The sequence below is a fragment of the Chrysochloris asiatica genome, unplaced genomic scaffold, assembly GCF_000296735.1.
Source record: "Chrysochloris asiatica unplaced genomic scaffold, ChrAsi1.0 scaffold00122, whole genome shotgun sequence".
In the NCBI taxonomy this organism is placed as follows: Eukaryota; Metazoa; Chordata; class Mammalia; order Afrosoricida; family Chrysochloridae; genus Chrysochloris; species Chrysochloris asiatica.
The window spans coordinates 8903289-8908458 of record NW_006408640.1 but is presented as its reverse complement, the minus strand read 5'-3'; the positions used below and the strand labels follow the sequence as shown (position 1 = coordinate 8908458).

The window sequence follows — 5170 nt, the reverse complement described above, 5'->3', positions numbered from 1 at the left end:
GCTCAACTAGAAGAAGAAAGAAGAGGGGGAAAAAAAGAGTAATCTGATACAATTTGATGAACTTGACCTAAACCTATGGATGGAGTAGCTCAAAAGAGGGAACAAGCCTTTACAGCGAGGATCATTCCCACCCCCTCTATACACAGAGTAGATGGGCAACTTGGACATTGGCTACCCAAAATGGTGGTGGCGGGGGAACCTACAAATGCAAGAAGTGACAAGTTTACAAGTTTTCAAGAGGGAGCCTAGATCCAGAGGACAGAAAAGAAGGCAGAATCTCCACTGAATAGTAATCAATCTGTCTGGGCGGGACTGATAAAAGGAGATGGGGATAGGTCTCTGGCTCTTTTTTTTTAAGATTCTGAAAACCCTATCACGTGCTTTATTTCTGGAGAAGGGTATAGGGAGAATCACTTGGATTTAATAAGTAGTTAAATTAGAAGCAACAATAATAACAATTTTAGGTCTCTGATCCATAAGGGAATGTGGAAACTTCCTTATTTGGAGAGTCACAAATTTAATTTTTCTCTAGAGCAAGCCCATCCATTTTCACTGGGATAAAAGAATAAAGAACAACAAACTCAATAGCACCAAAATGGGGTTTTAACATAAAAAATAAACCCAGATTTCTCCTTTCAAATGCAATTCTGTGCATGAAAATACATTTATGAATCAATTGGTTTTTCTCTTGATTCAACCCCTCTTCTCACCACACAGAAGACCCTGGAAACTGATGAGCTTGTGCATTACTAACCAGACACACAATCAGCTGCCAAACTAGAATCTGATTACTAATGGACAGGTCTAGCTCAGGGCAGCCCCCGGGTATAGGATGCAGTAACTATGCTCTTAGGGAGAACAGGACACTGAGGATGTCACCAGCCAAAGAGCCAAACGCTGTGCACTGGGTCAAGGATGACTTGCATGCCCTGTTCCCTGCGCAGTTTCCCACCACCATGGATAGGAGAATCCTGGAACACTAGTTTTACTTGATGGTGCCGCATGTGTGTGCTCACATTGATAGTAAACAGGGTAAATATCATTCCCATGACAACTGGAATGAAGATGGAAGTCAGAGTGGTGACTTGCAGCGGGCAGCAGTCCTGGTCTGGGTTGGTGTGAACATCCTCATATTGAATTGGCAGCTGCAACCCTCCCATACACTTGCTCTTTAGCCTAGGGGGCTGTTTTTTGAACTTGAAGTTGAATTCCCACATTGGTTCCTGTCTATTCCCTACAACCTTCCTGCACCAGAAAAGCAAGCATTTGGAATTCTTTAGTGTGCTAGGAGTGCTTTCTGGAATGGCTGGATTCTTGGAGATTCCAGTAGCAAATGGCTCATACATATGGTACAGAGATTGGATCACACATGCCCGGAGACAGTGCAGCTTCTCCATTGACCCTGGTAGCAGACACAAAGGTAGAGAGGCATCCAGCGTGTAGTGCCTTCGGTCAACCTGGTCCAAAAGTCAGCACTGCAACTGACAGTCCAGGCATTCTTACAAATCAGGGAAAAATTCACAATGTCCTCAGGACCAATGTAGGAGGTCAGCAAGAGCCGAATATCCATGGGATACTCTTCTCCTCCAGCACAGTCCAGGTCTTCTTTGTGCCTCTTGCTTTTCCTTTTTCTGGAGACTGTCCTCTCATCAATGCTTTCCTCTTAGGCATACATCTCATCACTGCTGTCGATGATGTCACAGAGATCACTAGCCCCAGAAAGAGCTTCTTCTGTCGGAACCCGAAAAGCTTCCAGGCCACAGAGAGATTTTACTTCCTGCTGGACAGCTTTGGCGACGGCTTTCTTGATCCATCCACCCTTCACGATGGACGGATCCGAGTTGGCATAATCCGCAACGATCGTGAGCCCGAAATTTCAGTCGTTTCCCTCTCTTGGACATGGCTACTGTGTCGGTGCAAAACCAGCCTAACGGGCCAGGACCCCAGGCCAAGTCCCGGGCCTGAGAACCAGCCTCAGGAACTACGGGGGCAGCTCCGTCCAGCTCCGTGGCCATTGCGCACCCCGGGGATAGGTCTCTTACAGTACAATAGTGAATAATTGAGGCTGAGTTCTGGTGTGGTCCTATAGGATAAAGCACTACTAGACCGAAAGGTTGGTTTTAATCACAAGATTGGTGGTTCAATCCCACCAGCCTCTCATTGGAAACCCTATAGGTCACTATGAGTTGGAAGTTACTTGAAGGCTGGAGGAACCTCTCTACCATCAAAAATATTGTGGAGTAGAGGGTGCCCTTTGGATCCATTGTGCCTGTCCTGAGAACCTCCTAGAGCCAGAAGAGAGAGAGTTGTAACACTGAAGGTGAAGCAGGATGTTGAAAATGGCGGCAACCATAGCAGAGTTCAGTGGCAGAGAAATGGTGGCAGAAGTGTAAGTACTGAGAACACGTGACTGGGAGATGGTTGTGGTGGGTTTGCCATGAAAAAAAAGGGAGTGCCTTTGGGCAGGAAGCTTGTGGGCAGTTGAGGTACCTTTGGACACTTGTTGGCAGATTTATAGAGCTGTAACACTTGTCTGTACAGGGTCGCTATGGGTCGGACCCGACTCGATGGCACTTAACAACAACAACAACAACACTTGTCTGAGCAGGGAAGGGGCTGAAAGGGGCCCAGTGGCAGAGATGGTCAGCTGGCATAGTCAAGAGAAGGGCTGAGTGTTGTTAAGTACCGTCGAGTCAGTTGCAACTCTTAGCAACTTTGCATAGGGTTTCTGAGGAACAATTGGTGGGTTTGAACCACCAGCCTTGCAGATAGTAGTACAGTGCTTACCAAGCAGCACCACACCAGGACCCCCTCCCTGTAAGAATGTCTGAGAATGCACTGATTTCTGTCTTGGTTGGAGGATGTTCTGTTTGACAAACTGTCTTCTGTCTCCTGAGTTCTATCCAAGTACTTACAAGTTATCCTGGTCTCAAGTTTTAGCCTGTAACTTCCCTTATGAACACATAATCATGAGTATGACATACGTGAGGTCATTGTGGCAATTCACCAAACACATTAGAGAATAGAGTGCTGTTGGGAGACTGGCTAATGTCATATATGTATATGGAGGTATATATGGCCTCTGCATCATGTTGTTGTTGTTATGTGTCATCGAGTTGGTACCGACTCATAGCAACCCTATGCACAACAGAACGAAACAATACCTGATTCTGGGCCAACCTCACAACTGTTGCCACACTTGAGCACATTGATGCTGCTACTTTACCAATCCATCTCACTAAGGATCTTCCTCTTTTTCTCTGACGCTCCACCTTACCAAACATGATACCCTACTCCAGCGACTAGTCCCACCTGAATGTATGCCGAAGTATGAGAGAGGAAGTCTGGTCATCCTGGCCTCCAAGGAGCACTCTGGCTGAACTTCTTCCAACGCAGATCTGTTGGGTTTTTGGCAGCCCATGGCACTTTCAATATTCTCCTCCAACACCACAACTCAAAAGCATCAATCCTTCTATGGTTTTCCTTATTCACTGTCCAGCTTTCACATCCATATGAGGTTATTGAAAATACCATGGCTTCAAGCTGGCATCTTAGGAACCAGTTTTTATGCTGATATGGATTTTCATCTCTGCTCTTGAAGTTAGACAAGGTTTGGTGCTACTCGATTACAGGCATGGGTAAAGACAATCATGGCACTAGTGTAAGAAAAGGTGAGTTGCTGAAATGGAGAGTGCATGGGTGGTACAAAATCAAAAGGTTGGAGGTCCAAAGCCACCCAGGGGCACTTCCGAGGAAAGGCTTGGCAACCTGCTTAGGCAAGGTCCCAACAAGAAGACTTTTCTCCTGGGTCATGGTATCTTCATGGTGTGCTCTATGTATAGCTCCAAAAGAAAGATGATTTCATCATTCTGGATCTTGCTGACATTACATTTCAAGGTCTCTAGCTGTTGGTGTTCAGGTGTTGTTATCATCTCTATTTCTTGTAGCTGTTCCTCCTCTGCACTGGTCATCTGCATAGATGTAATGATGGCTTCTACTATCTGAGATTTTCTGTTAGATGCTGGTTCTCTTTGCTTTCAAATTGCCTTCTTTCTATCAAGTTGCCTACGGTCTTGTAACACCTGTGAAGCAACATTCAGGCAGCAAAAAGGATGTTCACAGTATATAAATAGAAGCTCCTAGATGAGTCATTGTCTGGTGTTTTGGGAATCCCCTGAAGTAATATAAAATTGTCTGAGAGAATCTTATATAGCATATCCTTTGCCTCCTTTGCTGGAATCATTGCAAAGCCTTATACTTGCTTCTATTCCAGGAGCTTCTTTTGCAAAACTAGCCAGAATATTCTAGCACAGCAAAACCCAAATCTCTCCTGTACAACAGACTCCAGAGTGGCTGTGGCTAGGGGTGTAGAACCTTATGGAGTTTGATGACACACATCCCTCCACCACTGTCACCAGGCTTTCCAACAAACTCTAATGGGTCATCTGTCAGTAGAGTGAGGTACCGATCAAGAACTTGCTTAGAGATGTTATAGCCAATAGGCAGGGATCTGACTATCTAACTGGAAGGCAATGGCTGAGTGAAAAGGACACTCGAGGGAGTGGTACTCTCACTTATCCAGAGCATGATCTGCACAATCTCACTGCTGGTCTGATCCATCCTGTTGGCAACTGCACCCAAAATTGTTTGGTCACAGAAGTGCTGTAGGAAATTATCAAGGTTGGCTTGCCAATAAATTCCATCACCTGATATGGGCTCTTTGTTACCTGCAGTTATGTTTTAGTTGCTTGGACTTGGGCTCCCTAGCAACGTCTTCCTCACATGATCTCCTCATTACCTTTTCCTATCAAGTTCAGTTTAGGAACTAGATACATATCATTTCATTAATGATAAGGATGGGGGCAGCTGGTGGTGACCCAGGGTGTGAATTCTCAGTGACAGATACCAAGGGACAGCACTGTACAAAGTGTGTGTCTGCCAGTCATACAAAAGTGTTTGATGCTTCAGCATAATCCATGGCTTTGCCACCTTCCACAGTCTCTGAGGAATCCTGGTATGGCACTACAGGTTAATGTGCTGGATTGCCAAGTCGGTTTGAACAGCAAGGTAAGCAGCTCAAACTCACCAGCTGCTCCTCAGAAACCCTATACAGAAGAGTCGCTATAGGTTGTAATGGACTTGATGGCACCTAACAACAATTGTTGTTGTT

The 5170-nt window shown here is 45.4% G+C and overlaps 2 pseudogenes; both read right to left on the bottom strand.

Annotated features, from left to right (window-relative positions):
- Nucleotides 1-809: 809 nt before the first annotated feature.
- On the bottom strand, nucleotides 810-2015 carry LOC102838482 (annotated as a pseudogene).
- A 1794-nt stretch (nucleotides 2016-3809) lies between these two features.
- Nucleotides 3810-5170, bottom strand: part of LOC102838107 — a 7211-nt pseudogene continuing 5850 nt past the window's right edge.